General features: G+C 40.6%; 1 protein-coding gene across 1 annotated transcript in view; it reads right to left on the bottom strand.

Annotated features, from left to right (window-relative positions):
- Nucleotides 1–22706, bottom strand: part of GRIP1 (glutamate receptor interacting protein 1) — a 412883-nt gene that overhangs the window by 357585 nt on the left and 32592 nt on the right. The gene's annotated exons all lie outside the window — the stretch shown is intronic.

The raw sequence follows: 22706 nt of genomic DNA, 5'->3' as shown, positions 1-22706 counted from the left end.
GAAGCTTCAATTTAAGAGACAACAGGGGGGCACCTGGATGGCTCAGTCGGTTAAGCATCCGATTTCAGCTCAGGTCATGATCTCGCGGTCTGTGAGTTCGAGCCCCGTGTCAGGCTCTGTGCAGACAGCTCAGAGCCTGGAGTCTGCTTTGGATTCTGTGTCTCCCTCTCTCTCTCTGCCCCTCCCCCACTCATGCTCTGTCTCTAGCTCTGTCTCTCTCTCAAAAAAACAAAAAAAAAACAAAACAAAAAAACAAAACATAAGAGACAACAGGGACTATAATTTTAAGGACATGGCACAGAATGAACAAAGTGAATTGGTTGAAGTGCAGAATATTTTCATCAAATACTTGCATAGTCCTTCATGTGAGTCCCACCAATCTACTATTTTCAGGGAGACTGAATTCAAATGTCTATCTGAAATGTTTTTCAGTTTGAAACAAAATGACATTTAGTTTTATAGCAAATAAAACCAAACACATTTTGATATAGGACTAGCGTACTCCTTTAAATATCATAAAGATTTTCCAACGACAATCATACATGTTTTTCAAGTTGAAAGTTATTGAAGAGTTAAATACCTAGAAAACAAGTACTTGTCCTAACTAATATGTCCAAAGCCCTATACACAATGGGCAATTAAAATATTTGATTTAATGATACAACACAGATGCCCCTTAGTTGCTAGTAAGTATGAACTCCTGGATTATTTAGATATAGTATCATGGTTAGTGACATTGTTTTTTTTATACCTCTTTAAATAAAAGTCGTATCTGTAAAGCTGTTATCAAACGATAAGCTAATTAATTAAACACTGACTAACTACTTTTGTATCTCAGTGGTCTTGGGAAACTATAGGGAAATATATGAAGTATAAATGGGGCCCTTACCTACAAGAAGATTATAATTTTGTTGAAAAACAAAACTTAAATTAAAAAAATACATTATCAAAATATTATGCCTCAGATCTGATGTAATAAATATAACAACTATTTCAAAAGTAAATTTCACAAAATTGAACCATTGGGGCCTCATCAAGATAAAAAGCTTCTGCACTGCAAAGGAAACAATCAACAAAACTAAAAGGCAACTGATGGAATGGGAAAAGATATTTGCAAATGACATATCAGATAAAGGGCTAGTATCCAAAATCCGTAAAGAACTCACCAAATTCCACACACGAAAAACAAATAATCCAGTGAAGAAATGGGCACAAGACATGATTAGACACTTTTCCAAAGAAGACATCCAGATGGCCAACAGAATGAAACAATGCTCAGTATCACTCATCATCAGGAAAATACAAATCAAAGCCACACTGAGACACTATCTCACACTGGTCTGAGTGGCTAAAATGAACAAATCGGGAGACTATAGTAGCTGGCGGGGATGTAGAGAAATGGGAACCCTCTTGCACTGTTGTTAGGAATGCAAACTGATGCAGCCACTCTGGAAAACTGTGGAGGTTCCTCAGAAAATTAAAAATAGAACTACCCTATGACCCAGCAATAGCACTACTAGGAATTTACCCAAGGGATACAGGAGTGCTGATGCATAGGGGCACTTGTACCCCAATGTTTATATCAGCACTTTCAACAATAGCCAAATTATGGAAAGAGCCTAAATGCCCATCAACTGTTGAATAAAGATGTCGTTTATATATACAATGGAATACTGCTTGGCAATGAGAAAGAATGAAATCTGGCCATTTGAGGAAATGAGGATGGAACTGGAGGGTTTTATGCTAAGTGAAATAAGTCAGGCAGACAAAGACAGATACCATATGTTTTCACTCATATGTGGATCTGGAGAAACTTAAGAGAAGACCATGGGGGAAGGAAAGGGGGGAAAAAAGTTACAAACAGACCATAAGAGACTCTTAAATACGGAGAACAAAAAGAGGGTTGATACAGGGTGGGGGAGGGGGGAAAGTGGGTGATGGGCATTGAGAAGGGCACTTGTTGGGATGAGCACTGGGTGTTGTATGGAAACCAATTTGACAATAAATTATATTTTTAAAAAAAGTAAATTTCAGCACAGTAAATCGGTCAATTAATATTTGCTTACATTAGAACAACAATGGAGAACTCTAAAACTAGTAGAAACTTTGTCTTTCTCCCTGAGCCTTCCCTGCCTCTGTGCTTGCACCCTAGCCAAAATAGAATATTCCTTCCTCTTTCATGTTACTGTTTCTCATGCTCTTCTCTTCTATTTATATTGCTATCCACTCTTCTAGCAAATCTAAAAACAACCCCTCACAGTAGCAAGATTACTACTACTTTCTAATGTCTAAAGTAGATGTCCACCTTCCTTGCAGTTACATGTGGCCACATACGTCTGAGTCCCAGGAAACAGAATGTGAACAGAAGTGATGGGGGTTCCTTCTTGGTCTTGCCCATAATAACTTCCATCTGCAAACCTCTCATTCCAACGTTCTGGAAGAAGGAAGGGAAAGCAGCAAGTGGGAATGATCCATGGTTCCCAAATCACCCTGTGGCCAAAGCCTCCTTCCATGACTGCTGATCCACTTTAGGCTGCTGGCCTGAGATATGAGTGAGATGTAAGAGTTGATGCCATGGCAGATGGCATTATTAGCCTTAACCCATACACCTACCTGTCTTTTAGTCACAGATCAAAGATTCCTCCCCTGCAAAGTCTTTTCCACCCCCTCAGGCAGAATTAATCACTTACTGCACTGTGTTCCCAGAGCATTTATTACATATATTTACAATTTATTGCTAGCTGGTTCATCAACTAGCTTGCGAGCTCCCTGAGGGTAGATTCAGTTTTATTCTTCTGAAAATCCATAACCTAGCCCATAGTAGGTAGTCAATGAATGCTTAGTGAACATTCTTGAATGATTGATGGTATCTGAGAAAGCTGTATTAATTTACTAGAATGCTTACACATGAATCTGATTTAGAACACAAGAGAAAACACTTTTCTTTTTCTCTTTTAATTCGTGAGAAAACACTACTTTGGATTCAGCAGTGCATTCAACTTACACTTAAATGCCATGCTTAAACAGTAACATTTCTTTGGATACACATGGTTCATTTATTTTTCCCCTCTATGATGCTTAGCAATGTGAATCATCAAACTCAACTACCATAAATGCATTTCCTCTTACTCTGACTCTTAATAGCCCTTAGGGTTTAAGTGACGACATGCTGGTAAATAATTATGATCTGTTGTGAAGTTCAGAATAATTTTATTCTTCTTTGTTGACAAAAAAAAAAAAAAAATACAGACTGGGGCGCCTGGGTGGCTCAGTCGGTTGAGCGTCCGACTTCGGCTCAGGTCATGATCCCACGGTTCGTGGGTTTGAGCCCCACGTCGGGTTCTGTGCTGACAGCTCAGAACCTGGAGTCTGTTTCAGATTCTGTGTCTTCCTTTCTCTCTCTCCCCTTCCCCTGCTCACACTCTGTCAATCTCTTTCTCTTGAAAAAGAAATAAACATTAAAAAAATTAAAAAAAAAAATACAGACTGATGGAAGGATACCTTTGGTATTCATTCAAGAATAACCTAGCCAGAAATAATTAAAAAGAGTGTGAAAAACAAATGTTTATATAAAACCGAAAATATGCAAAGGTTTGATTGTAGTCTATAATATCAGAAACTAAAAGCAAACCCATACACTTCTGAGTTTCGTAAGTATTATGTGCCTGCTTCTCTTCCCAGGCTGCATTACCACATTATAGGATATCTTGGGGATTATAGATGGAATGGAGCAACCATATGCGCATATTCAAACACGTGCACACACAGAATATGTCTGGACTGAATCCCTCATTTAATTAATGAAGAGACATAATATCGTCTCCATGCAGCTTCTACTGGCCCTCAGTACTCTTAGTAATAGCAGAGAACTGTCTCTTCACTGCTCATCCAGCCTAGGGTCTCACAGGATCTGAGAGCACAATTCTTCCTAAACCGGAGCCTTATATTATTATTATATCATTATTCCAGAAGGGAGTATGACTAGCATGGAGTTCTCTTGATGCTCAAATGAACCTCGGCCTAGGAGAGTCCCCATCTTCATAGAGGGGCGATGGGAAAGCGAGGGTAGAAAGCAGTGGAGGGTGAAAAGCTCAAATGCCGCTAAAAAGAACTACATTCCACATTTTTAGAAGCCCATCTCCTGGAGTTGGCCTAATAAATCATCTACATCTTCACTCTGATTCCAAAGCAGCCCACCTTTATTCTATGGGGGTTCTTTACATTATGAATCCCCTAATGAGGCAAAAGATCAAGCTGAGAATGAAAGCTTCAGTTTTTAATTTTTCCCTAGAAGGAACTCCCTAACATTCAACAAAGAAAAAGAGGATGTAAGATATTCCTTCGGTCACTGCACACATAAGGCCTTCCTCTCATGTGATCTCTAATAATACATAATTATGAAAATAAAGAAAAGTAACGATAAAGGCAGCCCTCATTTCACACTCTTTTATCTAGTTGACTGTCACATGAGTTTGCCTCCCTCCCCTTCCCCACTTTAAAAATTGGGATAAGGGCACCTGGGTGGCTCAGTCGGTTGAGTTTCCGACCCTTGGTTTCAGCTCAGGTCATGATCTCACGGTTCATGAGCTCAAGTCCTGCATCAGGCTCTGCGCTGACAGTGTGGAGCCTGCTTGGGATTCTCTCGCTCGCTCCCTCTCTGCCCCTCCCCACTTGCCTTCGATCTCTCAAAGTAAATAAATAAACCTTAAAAAATTAAAAATAAATATAAAATAAAATAAAATAAAATAAAATTAAATTAAATTAAATTAAATTAAAAAGTGAGGTAAAAAACACAGGACATAAAACCGACCATCTAGCAACATTAAGTATATTCACATCCTTGTGCAACAGATCTCTAGAACTCTTTCACCTCTTATCTGAAACACATTACCCACTGAACAGCTCCCCATTTCCCTCCTCACCGCCCACGCCCTCCAGCCCCTGCAACCACCATTCTGCTTCGTTTCTAGGGATGTGGTGGCTTTAGATACCTCATTGGTCTTTTGGTGACTTCCTTTTCCTTCACCTCACTGGCCTGGATTTGTACATCCCAAATCAAGTACTTCCCAAACGAGTACTTCGATCCTTGCCTCAGGTGAGTCTCTAGAAAATTCTGGCTAGAACAGTGTTCTGCATAAATGAGATTTCACTCATTGTAGCAGAAAACCCTGTCTCTTGAAAGGAGACCCTCGGTTTGCCTATCAGGACTAGTTTAGGAACTTGTATCATATAATAACACTTCATGTCGTAAGTACCCTTTCTGGTAAGTACCTAGGTTTTATCCTAACTTATATTAGAGATATTAAACCGGCTGCAAGAGCCCCAACAATGGTGGTGACAGGGTGTTAGCCATGGTGTGTGGTAGTAGAGATAGTTAACCATTACTGAGCACCTCTGGCCGAGTACTATGTACCATCTCATTTAATCCTATGTGCTAGAAGTCTCATCATCTCATCATATGACAGATAAAGAACTGAGGTTAACAGGATGAACTGAGAACGTGTCTTGGGCCACAGAGCCAGTAAGTGGCAGGACTACAGTTTGAATTGAAGCTTTTCTGCCCTCAGAGCCTGGCCCTTAACCATGTGTGCTATAGATTCTGCCTCTCTTTCAAATAGTCAAATCAACCTGAGTCCTTTTATGTGCCAGGAACTTCGCTAGTGCTTTACATGCATCTCTTTCCTGTTGTTAAATCCCCAAAAATGATTCCATGAAATGAAAAAGCCTCATTGATCCACACATTTTTCTCCATTATTTTTCCCCAAACAAATCTAGGAAGAAAATAAAGCTTTCCTCTGTATTTTATTAGAGGAATAAAACAGGAAATGTAGGAAATCTGTGAAAAAAATACATATTTACAAAATCTAGTTAGTTCAGGAAATTAAAAAAAAATATTTCTGAAAACAAAGAAGTACTGTGAAATTAATTTGTGATAAAAATGCATACGCAATGAAGGCTGAACACTATCAATATTTTGTACATCCTTAACTTGATCTGGAACTTGTTTCAGTGTTAGTGCCCCATCCTGTTAGCGAGCAACCTTTTCTGCTCCCCAGAAGTAGTGCCCCAGACTATTTTGTCAGCTACCATGATGCGGGATGCCAGAGAGAAAGCATAATGCAATGACAGCTTGGAGCTCTATGAATTAGAGCAAGAAGAGTTGGTAGGCCAACTTGAATCGCTTCAGAATTGTCCCCCCTCTTCAACCGACTTGGCAAAAAGACCGATCCTGTCCCGCCGCCGTCTTCCAGGAGTGCAAATGATCGTTTGCTTTCATTCCTTTCTTTCCAGTTGCCCCCACCTCATTTCTTCCTGTTTGATACCACGTGATGGACCCTTACACAGATCCTGCCTTTGCATCATCCTAAGCATCACTGCAGATACATTTTTCTGAAGCACAAGTCATCTCCCTAGCCCCAAATGTCCATACTCTCCTTTTTCCTTCCAAAGTAAGCACCTGCAGTTTTAACTGTCCCCCATGGCCACACCGGCCATGTTCTGTAGCCAGAGCTGGGTGCATGCTCTTTGGCACCTCCACTGTGTTTTCTGCTGTTTCCTCGTGTCTATCTTTGCGCTGAAAATGAAGTGCCTACAGCCTCACCTCAAGCCTATACTAATCCTTTGGAATCCTTCTCCAACATTCTAGCCTCCTACCTTCTCAGCTCCATGTGATCGCTTCTTTTCTTGGATCCCCACCACGCTGAGGCCGGGCATCACCTGGGTCACCCCATTAACTCTGCCACGTATCATCTCCCTACTCAACTAAAAGTTTTCTTAAGGAAAGGTATGCCATATATATCTTGGCTTTTCCTTTGGAAGGTAGCACACAGCAAAGCTCATTAAATATGTTTTTAAGGGAAACAGGAGATTTAAGGTATCAACCCCAAGGGCTGTTGGTGTTTGTAAGCTGAGCTTTGAAGGAATCTCAGAACTAGAAGATTGCAACTGCAGATTCTTCAAGTCTTTGTGTTTCATCACACAACTGAACAAGGGTGAGGCAACTTGGTGTAGCAAGGAGAAGCATGAGCCATAGCTGGACTGCCTGGGGTCGAGGCCTGGCTCTGCCACCTACTAGCTCTGATGTGACCTTGACAGGTTACTTTATTGTCCTCTGCCTCGGTTTCCTCATCTATAAAAGAAGGATCATTACATTTTCTAAGCTGAGGGTTATTAAGTAAAATAAACGAGCTAATATTTGTATGGCACTCAGCTCAGTGCCTGACACATAATAAATAAAAAGAATATTAAACTGGATCTCCATGTTTTTGCTCCTTCCATCATAGCCACCTTCTATTTTGAGACAACGGTCTTGTGAACTTGGAGGAACTTTGTGGCAATGTATACTTACTTAGTGTGAGCTTTACTTAACACTAAATGTCAAGGCAGGCAGAATTGTCAACAAGGAGATTCTAGACTGCAGGCAACTTAGCTGGCCTGGAGGAAGCTTTCTGCTACACAATGGTGGGTGTCAACAGGCTTATTTCCCTCTGGTCAGAGGAGGCTGGGGGGCAAACCCTGGCCCCTCAGCCCACATTGCTGGTGGTGAAGCAAAGGGGCCAGGGGGCTGGGAGCATGTCTACACTCTTCCTCTCCCAGTTGCATTTTCCTGTGCCCCATTGTCAATACCCTTCTTAATCCCCACTACGCTTATTTCCGAATATGGCTGTACAACTTCAAATGTGTACCTAAACATATGCTGAAATCTTCCAGCAAATAGATGCAGTATTTAGTTCGGTATTTGGTTCAATTTAATTCCCTGAACACCACTAGGACCATTCTGTGCTAGGCGCTGGGCTTCTGCTGGTGAATCCAAGAAAAACGAGGCAAGGTCCTCACCCTCCGGGAGCTCACATTTATTTGAAGGAGACAGAATGCAAACACACAGCTGTAAGGTAATGTGTGACATGCCTCGACAGGAGCATAGACCGTGCAGAGTGGCTGCACAGATTGATTCTGCCCTGGGGATTGGCTTTATTTAAACAGCTAACAAATTAATAAGCGATACTAGTCGATTTCATTTCATCATTCCCTGTGTTTACCGTGTTTTGTGTATGAGGCTGTTACCAGGGGCTATTGAGCTGAAGTACAGAGAATAGTCACTATCATCATACTCTTGAATATTCTGTTTACAGAAGCCGTGCCCCCACAGTTTGTTCTGTTACTGCAAAATGCAAATAAAAGGGATACGATGTACTTTAAAGGAACACTGTCGCTTCAAAATTAGATGATTCATTAGATCTCCACTGCTAAACTAACTTTCAGTATCCTCCCAACAGACCCTGGTGCATTTGTTTCTCTTGGTGCTTCCCGTGTCAGATTTAGAAGTTGGCCCCTGAGCTAGGAAGGCCACCGACGACTGTGACTATGGGTGGCTCCTCCAAATCAGCCACCCTGGTGACCCGCCCTTTTTTTTCCCAAGCTTCCTGCCAATCGGCTTGTCATCTGCAGGCCTGCATGGATGTCTTGTCCAGCCTACCCCTGGGCAAGCTATCTAGTCTTTAGAAACAAGCTCCACCTCAGAAATGGGATCTGACCTAAAATTACAACGACTATCGGTCTGACCACAGTCGATGATAATTCCCCGGGACTCAGCCTGACAAGGAAAAAGAATGAAGTGGAAGAAAACTAGATGCTTGCCAGCATGACTGCTAAATGTCAGCTATTCTGGAGTTTATCCCCACATGAGAGATTTCTTTTGTACTATGAGGGCGATCACTGAAAAAACATGACAACATAATAAAGCCACAGAAGACAACCCCGTCATTACTGCTGCAGGAAATAAAACACAGATTAGTGTCACTAAAGCACACGTCAGGAGGGATAATGATGATGTATACAAATGAATCTTCTCATCCTGGACAAAGGGCTTAAGTACCACCTAAAACTGAGTAATAATTATATACAAATCACCAGTGACAATGCTCTCTGCTAAGCATGTATTATGTTCTCACATTTTCAAAGAGTTTGTTTTATATTTTTCTCTGAAAATTCTCTCAAAGTCTTCCCACTTGTATTCAAGTGACACAAATTACAAAGCGGTGCAGCAGGCATTTACATTGCCTAACAAGGCAAATGCAGCCTGCCATGGACAGCAACGGGACATCATGTTTCCCCATACCATTGAACGTGCCAAGAGGACTGTGCAGCTGTGAATAAGCAAGACAAGAGTGCTGTGGACCATGCAGAGAGGCCATTTGGCTGTCCGAATCAAAACTGGATATAAACAATCATCTGGAAAATAGGTTCCATTTGTATTTCTGGCCCCCGAAAAATGGGACAGAGAGTAAAAATGAAATGGGAAAGAATCTGAGGCCCATAGCTGACCAATATAAAGAATGCAAGATCTAGGTTGAGCATCAAAGATGAAAGGGGTTAGAATTTCTTTATCTTGGCTCTTGGCTATAGTCATTTCACTATTAATTAGCAGTCTTAATGTGGTTGGCTAGAGCATCATAATACATCAGCCTACTGAAATCTCAAGGTATGCTTTAGGAGAATGTAATAAATGACAAAAGAAATGTTGCTACTAGTTATTACTTTATTTATACTGAAATCCTTGACCAAGATCTAATTTAAGCTCAACTTCTCGGGGATACACTTCATTTCATAAAAAGAAGTCCACCTACACTTGACAGCAAATGAAAGGATTATAATTACTAAAGCCCCATCTAGTCATGAATACATTCTAGAAGGCTTATATATTTATTAAAGCCTATTAACACTCAGTTATCTAACAGGATGAGGGATGAAAAAGGTGACTCTGTTTTGTCTTTTCACTATCCTGTTCTCTTTTAGGATAAAGTACAGCCAGGCATAAGAAAATGTCACTTGAACTTGAGCAAAGCCCTCCATTAGCTGCCTGGTCTACAGAGCCACTACTATGTTTCCCTATCTATGAGACGGATGGCACTTCACGTAGACTGCAAACCGTAACACTATCAACAATATTACTAATAGCAGCTTATTTAGGGCTTCCTGTGGTCCAGACATTGCTCTCTAAGTGATTATGTGAGGTGACTGATCTAATCCTTACAAAACCTTATGACGTTCGAGTATAACCTTTATTTGATATATAAGGAAATGGAGATATATGTATTTATATTAGACATTTCATATTTTCTCATAAAGAAAGCTACCCTCCTGCAACTTCATTAGCGTACGTAACTAGAACTTATCTTACTAAATATAGAACATAGCACTAAATACAGAATACACAATTATAACTTATCTTACTAAATACATACCTTTCACTGAAAGTACATTTGGTCTTTCTTGCTGATGGGACAGGTCACTGGCACAGTCTGCCCATCTGATCCACTAATGATATTTCATAGACTCAAATAGTCTCAAAGATATAAAAGACCTTGAAATCATTTACAGCTATGTTTCAACTTACTGCAGGAAGCATCCTTTCTGAATGTATTTCTGGCCATCATCTGAACACCTCCAACCTGTTTTGTTGATGGAAAGTTCCCGGTGCCAAAGCTCTCATGTGTCACACTTCCTGACAGTCTTTAAAATGGGTCTTTTTTCAGTCAGTCAAGAATTTTGTCCTTTTCAGTGTTACCCTATGTGAGTGAAATGGTCAGGAACCATGTTGTAGTTTGTTTGTTTGTTTAATGGATATTAGCTAAAATCAAGAGTGTGATGTTACAGAACTCTACAGGAGGAAATGAAGGAGGCTGGTCTCCCATCTCATTCCTGGTTGTCACACTTCTTGTTTCAAACCCCTAGTGGCTTCATCCAGCTTCCCCACTGTTGAAAGTGCCAAGACTCCTTCACATTGCCTTCATGAAAACACACTAGACACCAATAATATGTAAAAATTATATTGAGTGGGAAGTTCTTGATGAGTGAAGCTGAAGCCAGTTTTTTCTCTTTTTTTTAAATTTTTTTTTAACGATTTATTTTTGAGACAGGGAGAGACAGAGCATGAACAGGGGAGGGTCAGAGAGAGAGAGAGAGAGAGACACAGAATCGGAAACAGGCTCCAGGCTCTGAGCTGTCAACCCAGAGCCTGACGCGGGGCTCGAACTCACGGACTGAGAGATCATGACCTGAGCCGAAGTCGGCTGCTTAACCAACTGAGCCACCCAGGCGCCCCACCAGTTTTTTTCTCTTAAAATTGGTATGGAAACTCTATTTCTGTGAAAGAATTATACATTAGATTTGAAGAAAGAGGAGGAGGGTAAAAGGGTGAGATAAGAGGGTATGGGGGAGGAGGAGGAGGAACAAGGAGGAGGAAATGGCTGCAGATACAGGCCATCCTTAGGAGAAGAGCTGTCTTCAGACTTTCAGACCACCCTGGACAGTTCTTCTGGTACGGATACCACCATGCATCTTTCTGAGCCCCTTTCTTCATCCTTTTCCAGGACTCCCTACACTGTGGCACTGTTTTTTTTTTTTTTTAACTATGAAAACAAAAAACTCAGGAAAACCAAACAAAACACACCTGAAGCTCATCTCATCTACAATGAATGTAAATGGCAGACAACTTGATATTAGCATCATCAAAAGTATATTTTTAACAGGAATTAAAATTTTATATTAGAGGGCTGGAGCTCTACGTCTTGAACTTAGAGTATCACTCAACACGTGGCAGAGATATTGTGGGGGGAGGGGTCGATGGGCCTTTCAACGGCCAGCCTCACTCCTGGAGCTCCCCCTTGGACTTTGTATCAAAGCTCATCAGGGTTTTTCAGATCTCTGCACATGGCACCTCTTTGGAGAAGGTGGCTGGTGAGCCAGGCAAAGTTGTCATTCCCTTCTATAAGCTTTTCAAATACACAGCACACACACCTCCAGGAAAGCATCTGCCCTATTGTACTTTAACTGAGTTCACATGTCTGTCTCTTCCACTAGACCGTGAGCTCCTTGAGGACAGACACTGTATCTTGGTTAGTTTTATATTCTCAGTGTTTTGTATCATACCTGCACGGTCACCCGTTCCTCTCAAATGGCTGCCCTGTGAGGAATCCAACACACAGGAAACACTTCTGCCTGGGGCAGTCTTATATTTAGGGAGATGCAGTCGGTGGCGATACAGGAGGTTCTCCAGGTATTGACAAGACCTTGACTTACAGGTAACAAGGCCAAGCCTGTGAATCATTTCATTAAATTATAAGCTTGCTAATGGCATGCTTGTGATTTTTATTTAATGGAGTCCCAATTTGTTCTTTCTAATTCAATGTTAATGCAAGCATACTCTAAGCCACTGAAATTTTGAGTAATACCCACTGAAGAACTGATCAACCGAACTTTTGAGTAATACCTACTGAGGAACTTATCCACTATGGCATCAACTGTGGATGAACAGAGAATAAGTAAGTGGATAGGGAAATCACTCTGACTTCCCTTTTCCCTCTGGGATTTGCTACCCATTAAAAATACGTTGAGTTTAGTCATCTTTAAGTGAGAGAAGACTCAAAACTATAGTTCAATGGTTTAGTCTTAGGCATTTGAATAAAAACTGAAATGACTTTAAGGTGGACCAGATATCATTAACTAGACAAAGGCAAGCCTGATGAAAGAGCAGTAGATCATGTCACCTAATTGCTCTGGTAATTGCCCAAAACATGACTAGCAAATACTCAACTACTAAAGACTGAAAGTCAATTTAGCATGTCTATGCTTAGGTAATAGTGGAGAAATGGAATAAGAGCTTTTTAATTTTTTAAAATGTTTTATTTTTGAGAAAGAGAGAGAGAGACAGAGACAGAGGGAGAGAGAGACAGCATGAGCGTGGTGGAGGGGGTGGGACAGACAGAGAGGGAGACAGAGAATACAAAGCAGGTTTCAGGCTCCAAACTGTCAGCACAGAGCCCGACGCAGGGCTTGAACTCACAGGCTGTGAGATCATGACCTGAGCTGAAGTCAGATGCTTAACTGACTGAGCCAGGAATGAGATCTTTTTAATACTCGCCCCAAACTTGACAAAAAATAAAATAATTATTTAAAATGCAAATAATGCTTGAAATGCATAAGTTTATCTAACAATAAGAACCCAAAATATTTTTCTATAATTATATAATCAGTGATACAATACACTAATTACAGTAAGCACACTTCCCGTATCGAAAGGAATGCTGATTTTTAATAGAATGACATGAGAAGCACATCTATAAAAGCAAAGCTAACAAGTTAGTCTACATTCCTCAAGGAATAAAGAAGCTCCAAACAAAACCGTAACTTAGAAATCACTGGTTCAAAGGCAGGTCAAAACACATCTTTACGTAAGTTCCTTCATCTATGAAATAGGGAATATTTTGACAAAATAAATTATCAGGTGATACATAGTTAGTAAGCAGCTGCCTGAGGTGTGCTTGCGTATACATCCTTCACTAAAACTTTTTTTGTGTTCCTAGGTAACATTCATTACACAAAGCAGAGGTTTGCAAAAGGATCCATAATTTTCTGGATTGATTTCTTTAATCCTGCTATACCAATCTAACCAATTTCAAATCTCAGGTCACTGTATAGCTTCTGAATGTCAATGCTCTAATTTGATTTACTTTTAAAATTCAGTTTAAAACACTCTTTTTGCTACTTAGAGATACCTTTAAATTCCAGACTGCTTTCACATTAAAAATACTTCACATGAACAAGCTGTCTGAAAAAACACTCCCAGTCAGAAAAAGCCAATCACCTTTGGGGATGAGGAGAGAAGGAGAAGAAAATGGGAAAAGAGAGGGAATTCTCAGAAGCATCTAAGGATAACGGACTGAGGAAAACAAACAAACAAAGCTACTTTCATTATTTATACCCTCTATGCTTAGATGTTGAAAGAGTTATTTCAACTGAAAGGTCTGGGACAGGATTAAAGGCACTGGAGTTTTCTGATACATCTAATTAAACAGTAGAAGCTAAAGAAGAATGCTATACATCATCATTTTTGCCTTCCCAGCAAGTGGCTGTCTCAATGTTAAAAAAAAAAATAGCTTTAATCAGTATAACTGACCTTTGACGGGATTAATAGGCTACCGGGCACGATTTCTCACAGTAGGCTGAAAAATTGCAGCTAACATGAGGGAAAATTACATAATCGCTGGAGCGGAAGACAAGCAAATAATTTATACATGAGTCAATTGAGACAGAGCAGCCCTGCCAGGATGTCAGTTTGCCTCTCCTCGGCTTTATCCACCAGAGACATAACATACATGTTTTGGTGCCATGGTGAGGTAATGTCTTTAACAAGGTAATAGCCTTGAGTTTTCCCCCTTTGCAACAATGTTGAGGTCCAAGGACTCATTCGTGATGTACCTTGTGAAAACAACCACAGAGCTCGTAACAGGAAGAAGAGAGGGTTCAGAATCAACACAATTCCTGTCAAATGTTGGTATCCTGCAGGCTTATAAAAGGTAGAATCAATTCACTTCGGCAATGAGTAATAACTTCTGCGTCCTTGAAGAAGCACTTTGAGAAATGCCAGAGTCACAGAACTATGCATCCAGTGACACTGATTAAATGCTCTATTTGCTATATTTTTTATTGAAGGTGGAGGTGGGGTGGCACATTAATATTGCTTGCTAGTACTTAGAGGGGCAACATTGAGAAAGCTAGGTAAGGAATCCCGGGATGCCATTTGCAAATTGCGGGCATTATCTGATAAACATCACGGGAATTAATATTATATATAACCTCGGTTTAGCAGGCACCTACTTCCCCAAATTGCATTGCCTACTATCGCCAATCACTGATGTGTTTGTCTATAAACGGAAACTCACACACAGCTGGGGATGCTACAGGTCTTGTTGGCTGGGACTTGCGACCTTGCCAATTGCTTCTATGGCAATAAAGATGAGAATTTGCCAGCACAGGGGATGACACACTTGGGGTAAGTGAGGATATTAGTGATGTGAGGGTTGGTATGGCCCACTGGACTGGCCAACAGGCCATGGGAGTGAAAGCGGAAACACTGTGTTCTCATCTCACCTTACCTCTGATTTACCCAATGGCTTGGAGGAAGGTATTGATCTTTTCCCTACACAGGTGATAGTGTAAAGGCATATTATGGAGAATAAACATGTCAGCTAGACACTGTTTACACATTACATTCATCCTTTACTTGATAGTGGCATTTCATTATTGGTGACTGAGGACAAAGACAATGCTTACATGAATGTTTTCACATTACAGAGTGAGAAAAAAAACAAAAACAAAACAACTCAGGTAACCAAAGCTAGAAGACAGTGGTCTTCAACTTTGCTGCATATCTGAGTAGTATGGCGACTTCTGAAAAAATCCCAATACTCACCCTACATCTCAGACCAACTCAATCAGAATCTCTGGCAATGTGACCCAGTTTCTAAACATCCCCAGGTAATTCTAATGGACGGCTGCATCAGAGAACCAATGGAGTGGGAATCCACTATGACACTCTACTTGCCCTGGCCACCTGGCCTTGCTCCTGAGGGTGCCCCAGAATCCCCCGAAGCCCTTGTTAAAACACAGATTGCTGGGACCCACCTCCAGAGTTTCTGGCTCAGTATGTCTAAACTGGCATTTCTAACAAGTTCCCAGGTGATGCTGAGGCTGTCCAGGAACCAACTTTGAGGACTGAGGATCACTGCCTCAATCAAGTGTATTCAGCTGCATGAATGCTTCTCTGACTAGAAATGTTCTTTACTGTTGGCCTTTTTGAGGGTATGGTTTTCCAACTACTGGCATTACCACTCCCTGGTATGCTTACTGAAAATGCAGAATCTCAGTCCCCACAGCAGATGTGCTATTTCAGAATCACTAGGGACAGGGGCCCCTTTTTATTTTACTATCCCCACACTTGTGATTATGCACAAACAAGTTTAAGAACCACTTCTTTACTTCTGCTTTCTGTAGGTGTTTGAAACAGTTCTCCCCTAATCACCAAAATTACTCCAGCATGAAAAGGCCACCGCCCCCACCCTGAGAAGCAGGAAAGAGTGAATTGCCTATGGTGCAGCGTCTTCACTGCGTTATTCTACGGGGCAGGGGTCAAGGACACAAGTGCAATTTTCAGAACACTGTGTCTGAGAAACTGACTGTGTTGTAGAGAAAAGTCTCCAGTGTGCTGAGCACACACTCTTCATTATCTTTCTTATCGCTGCAAACCCTCTGAATGTGGGAGGAAAAAAAAATCTTCCTTTCCAGAAAGTTCTCTGTAACAACCAATGGGGTGTGTGTGTGTGTGTGTGTGTGTGTGTGTGTGTGCGCGTGCGCGCAATATCACTTTCTACCTTTCTGGCTTCGTGCATCCCTATCTCTGTGTCCACTCCTGAGCTCACAAAAAAATAAGAGTATTTGGAAAGAAGGATATTTTCTTCCCCATTCCACCTTGCTAACATTCTCTGGTTATTTTCTCTAAAGAATAAGGGAACTGGACAATAGAATAGTTTAATTGTTTACAGTTTAAAACTATTCTGGTAACTTGTTGGAAGATTAGGTGTTGGAACCATTCGAATATGGGATTATATCTCAGGTCTGCCACTCACCAGCTGGTGGCAGTGGGGGTATTATTTAACCCTCCATGCTTCCAGTTCCTTGCCTGTAAAACTGAGGTAATAATAATGCCTAATTCACAGAGGTCTTGAAATGAACTAAACCATATAAAACACCGAGCATAGCACGCACGGCATAGTAAGTGTTCAGTAAAGGTGAGCTTTTGTTTTTATTATGACAAAAGGGCCATTCTGTGGATGCTGAGGAAAGCATGGAATAAATGAATTAACAAATGGCTAACCAAATAAACAACAGAAAAGACTGTCCTTTGGGTCTGTCAGACTCCAAGTTTAGACTATGCTATTGCTCAGGGCATCTATAATATCAGAGTACCTGGATAGAGAGTATGATTCTATATGAAGTTCATTAGCAGAAGTTATATGAAATTTATTTTTTACAGCTGAGTCAGGCCCAACTTGCTGTGAAAGTTACTTTTGCCAAGAAAAAGAAGAGGGACCCAGGCCTTGTATGCAACGGGGCAGACAGTTAACCAGCACAGAATGACAACTAATAGGGCTGGAGGTAAAGCCCTGAGGCTGACCCACCGGGAAACTGAGGCAGGGCAAAGGACGAGGGCCATCAGAAGGCCAAAAAGAAGCAGGGGACTAAGGAACATATGGGCAAGGAAGCTTGAAAGGGTGAGCTGGATAGATCAGGAATCTTTTTAAATTTTACTATGTATTATAGATTTTCTCCCATTCATATTGCTAAATATAACAAGTCATACTCCCTATATCTCATAGTACCAGCAACTCCAATTTAACTTTATCAGTTAAACCCACAATAAAAACTCAGCAGTGGGCCTACGTGTCGTGTTTTATTATTCAGAGACATGCTAAAAACTTAACACCACAGACCATTTCATCTTTTGGAATCCTAATCTCCCACTTAAATTCAAAAAATACTTTATTTAAAGGAAATTCATTTTTAGTGACAACACATTTATTCCTGTCATTACATTTTCCCAAACTTATACTCAAAGGTAATACAGTAACACAATGCACCATTACGTTTCAATTATATTTACATACATATATTGAATCGTAAGCATATAAGATCACATACACATACAACACACATAGATGCTGATACTCCTATCCACACACATAATCAAACCATAGAGTACCTCATAAAATAAGGCCCATTCATTTTCTATTGCTACAGATACATAGAGTGTATGTGAAGGCTAAATTAAATTTTGGGTTCACTCTGGTCTAAAGAGCCTTAGATTCAATCTGCCTTTAGCCAATCCCAGGCTAAAGGGTTCCCAAAGAACAGATCATTCTTTCTTTCCCTTCCTTCCTCCCTCCCTTTTTCTTCCTTCCTTCCTTCCCTCCTTCCTTCCTTCCTTCCTTCCTTCCTTCCTTCCTTCCTCTTTCCTTTTATTCTTTTTTTTTAAATTCTCAAATTAGTTAACCTACAGTGTAGTCTTGGCTTCAGAAGTAGAACCCAGTGATTCACTACTTACATATAACACCCAGTGCTCATCCAAACAAGTTCCCTCCTTAATGCCCATCACCCATTTTTCCCCACCCCCATCAACGCTGTTTGTTCTCTATGTTTAGAGTCTCTTAAGGTTTGCTTCCCTCTCTGTTTTGACCTTATTTTTCCTTCCCTTCTCCTATGATCATCTGGTAAGTTTCTCTAATTCCACATGAGTATAATCATGTGATATCTGTTTTTCTCTGACTGACTTATTTCACTTAGCATAATACACTCCAGTTCCATCCACATTGTTGCAAATGGCAAGATTTCATTCTTTTTCATTGCCAAGTAGTAGTCCATTCTATACTTACACCACATCTTCTGAATCCATTCATCAGTCGATGGAAATTTGGGCTCTTTCCATAATTTGGTTATTGTTGATAGCATTGCTATAAACATTGGGATGCACGTGTCCCTTTGAATCAGCCTTTGTGTAGCCTTTGGATAAATTCAGAACAGGTCAATTCTAAGATATACTGAATTTGTTTAGAAGGTTAAACAACTGACCTGGTTTCTGAAGGGTTTGTTGTGAACAAAGACCACTTCAAGGCCAGAGAGTCTCCTTGTGTTGGCTTTGAAAAAAAGTAATCCCCTTAAGCCTGAAGTAAATAAGAAAAACTACTTCATTAGCTCTGGAAAGAGCCTAAGTTCTTGGATTTGGGTCACATACACCCAAGTCTAGGATCTCCTATGGAACGTAAATCCATGGAGGCACACTGCAAATGCCACAACTGACGAAAGAATCTTCAATTTACTAAAACAGGTCCTACACATACAGGTGACACACAAAAATGAATGGCATGAGAAAAATTATAATAAACATGACGAATAATTATTGCGAGCTTAACAAATTCTAGATATGGGTAGACATTTTACATGATTATCTTACTTGATGTTCTAACAGCCCCATGAGATAGGTACCATATCATTCCCATGTTATAATTTAGAGAACTGTGGCTTAGTGATATTGAGTAAGTTGCCCCAAATCATGTTCAGAGCCAGCATGTATACCTAAGCCTATGATCTCCAGAGCTGAAGCACTCAGCCCTACCCCAGTCTGCCTCTCAATACAGAGCATTGAGCAGAGAACTCCTCAATTGTTTTAGATCTTAAATGGGAAATTATACGACATGGAAGAATGGGCACATAGTCAAGAAAGAATACTAAAGCGTGATCCCAAAGGACAGCATGAGCTAAAACTCCAAATAAGCCAGATCTTTTGTTATATTACTGGAAATGACACACACACACAAACATTTTATTGATGGAATTTAAGATTAAAAGCACAAATCCTGTTAGTGCCAAGCTTCAGCCACAGCTGGACAGCGTGAAGGACTAATGGGATATATCTCTGAACAGAAAAGTGAGAAACCACTAAGGGAATAATATATCCTATGAGAGAGGTCTGCTGCTGCCACATGAAAGCTTGGTCTAAAAGGATAATGGCATCAAGTTAGAGGGGTGCCTAATTCCCAGTCATTAGTGTATGTTCCCCCACCCCCTAGGCTTGTGCCAGAGCTCTGGGGACTTAAGATGGAAAAACACTGTTTCTTTAAAGCCCCTTAGGCTTTGGAGAGCACAGAGCAGCCAGCTCTAAGGTCCATGTAACAAAGTGTAGCATGAGTGAGAGGGAAAGGAGTTTCCCCATTAGAGTTGGTTCTTGAAGCCCACTGGAGACTCAAATGGGGCCTGAGCACTACTGGGCAAGGAGCCATGCCTCAGGGCATTAGGAGTGGGATCAGACCCATAAAGCCACAAAAGAGGCAACCTCAACACATGGCAGCTGGGAAAACAGAACTTCCTAGACCAAGTGAACAAAAAAGACTTCCAAAATAGGTTGGAGAGATGATATGTTGAAAAGATTGAAGAGAAGAAGGAATTCCTGCAATTTTGTTCATGGTGGAGGTGGGGGATACTCAATGGTGAGAAGCAGAGGCAAGAAATGACCTTTTAATAGTTACTCATTTATCCTCAGGTCAGTAGGACCTTCAGAAGCTGAGATCAGTTATATTAGGTCTGATCTTGAACAGGACAAAGAATGGGACTAACTCATTGTAGGTCATTGTTTTTGTTCTTGATGGTGAGATGTTTTGGTTGGAGTTATGTTAAAACAAACAGAAGTCCTAAGCTTTTTTTTTTCTTTTTTTGCATTTGTGGTACATTCAAGTTCACCATGACTATGCAGAGATGAGCCACAGTAGCTCTTGAATCCAAGAATTATTGGGTCAGTGACCCAAGCACTACTGTGGTTAATCTCTGCAGTCTTGGGAAACTTGAATTATGTTGGAAGGTGGGGGTAAAAAAGAATATATGTCAAAGTTCAAAAGAGAACAGTGTATTTGGAAACAAACACAGTGAGATATTGTCATGTTGTAGAAAAATGACAAAACTAAATGCTTAGAGTTTGGTTCAGAGTCATCATTCACTCATAACCCTGTTGCCTCTGTTTTGTCATCAACAGAAATGGAAAGCTTCAAGATCAATGGCTGAGTCCCACTTTGAGGGATTCTCAGCTGGAATAATGTTTCCTGTGAAAACCCTCTGAAAACTGAAGCTCTTGAAGCTGTGATGCCCCATGTTTCTATGTACATTTTGTACAAACATAGAGAAAAGAAATTAACCCAATATGAAAGTGACATGACTAAGTTAAAGCTAATGTGTTTAATAGTGACTAAGTGACGATTAATAAAGCACTCCACTTACAGGAACAGTGAGACAAACCCAAATGAGATAGAATGTAACAGGCATACACTTTCATTAATATGAAAACATTTTTGGGGTGCCTGGGTGGCTCAGTCAGTTAAGTGTCCAATTCTTGATTTGGGTCATGATCTCAGGATTTGTGGGCTAGAGCACCACATTGGGTTCTGCTCCAACAGCATGGAACCTGCTTGGGATTCTCTCCCTCTCTCTCTCTCTTTCATTCCCTCTCTCCCTAGCTGCCCGACCCCTGTCCTGCTTATGGCCTCTAAACAAACAAACAAAAACTTAAAAAAATATAAAACATTTTAACTGCACAGGTATAAAAAGTGGGGAGGTACAGCCCTAACCTTGAAATATTTGAAAAGTCTTGGAAGTTTCATCTTATCATAAGCTGAATGTAAGTCAACAATAAGATCTGGATCTTTAACATCCCTAAGCTGCACTAATGGAAATACCACTCTAGTAGAATACAGTAGGACTGTTATTTCTCTTCAACTGGAAATACACTCATACCATTGCGGCCTCCATGATTTAACTATTTGTAGCCTGACTTAGATGCACAGGGGGTTAATGGGCTTTTAAGGGCTGGTCTAGGATCATAATTATCATGAACAGTATTTTTCAATAGAAGGGGGGAAAATGTTCAAAGTTCGAAGCCGTCGATTTAGAAATACACTTTGGAACACAAGTCATTCACAAACCGGGGTGGGACATGAGAGCACAAGCACTTGGGGCCACGTCTCACACACAGAGCCACCTCCCTCCTGGCTGTGAGCCTCACATTTCACAGGAAGTGCTTGCTCTCACTCAAAGATGATTTGAAAAGATGGAGCTAAATTAACATATTGATTTCCCAGCACTCTGAAGGCCATGAGCAGCACACACTCGGTCATGTTTCAGATGATGGAATGTGAAATTAAATTAAAGGATGCATCTGTGCTCAGCCCCTAATTGCCAGCCTAGTAGATGTTTTTAAGCAGCACAGAGAGGGAAGGGGGAGAAACGAGAAGAGGAAGAAGCAAGGTGAGTACATTAGAGAGCCAGAAACACACAGGCTGTCACAAAAGGAGTGGGGAGGGGCATTTAGCAATTTCTAGGCACAGATCAAAGTTCCGAGTGCCTGTTAAATAAATCTTCACAATTTAAAATCCAAGTAAGAACAGTTATCGGTTGGTATCTTTGACAACACAGACAGAAGTTTTAGAAGCATTCCTCCGACAACGTTTCAGGTATCTAAAAATATTATGTAATTCGGGGAAATGAATAGCTAGGTTCCTTTACTGAAATCATCACTTTCTTCAATATATCAATTTTCAGACTTAAACATGGTCCCTGAACTCTCAGGTTAGCTTTAATGTTTCTAATGAATCCTGGGATGGAGTCTGTTAAAAAAACAGATCATTGAATTAAAATGTTCAATTCATCTGTGGCCTACTTCTGTGATCGACTGACTAGAAACCAGCACATAGTAGATAAGCATCTCTTCATTTCATCAATGCATGCGAGGAACTTAAAATATATATGCCTAACAGTTCTTTCTAAATTTATATAGTTACCTCTCTCGGTACACAAAGAAAAACAATTGCTCTAGAAAACTGGTATTCTGTGATACATTGACAGGTGGTGCTAGTTTAAAAAAAGAATAGTTTTCTGGGATCAAATCAATCTGAGAGACTCTAGGATAAAGAGGTTTCTTTATGGCAGGGTTTCTCAGAACCCTTAATATGCTTATGTGCATGGAGAGGGAAGACTCAGTATAACATTTCCCAAATGGAACATTTGTTATTCTCTCCAGGGACCCTAGTGTACAGAGAAACCAGCCCAGGAAATGCTGCTCATCTTCCTGACCCAGAACATACTCCTCTCTCCAAATCCATCTTCAAATCACATTTCCAAGATTCCCAAAACTAAGCAACGGTGTAGCCATTGGCCTAATGACCTCAGCAGCCAGATGCCCAAGGCTACAAGCCAGAAATTGCTGCTTAGTTTCAAGATGGCAAACCAGACAGAAGCAGACAAAGCTATAGGAACCTGGCTAAACTGTA

This window comes from Herpailurus yagouaroundi, unplaced genomic scaffold (assembly GCF_014898765.1).
Source record: "Herpailurus yagouaroundi ecotype Mexico unplaced genomic scaffold, PumYag 182, whole genome shotgun sequence".
Lineage (NCBI taxonomy): Eukaryota > Metazoa > Chordata > Mammalia > Carnivora > Felidae > Herpailurus > Herpailurus yagouaroundi.
The sequence above is the reverse complement of the archived record's forward strand: the minus strand, read 5'-3'. Positions and strand labels throughout refer to the sequence as shown.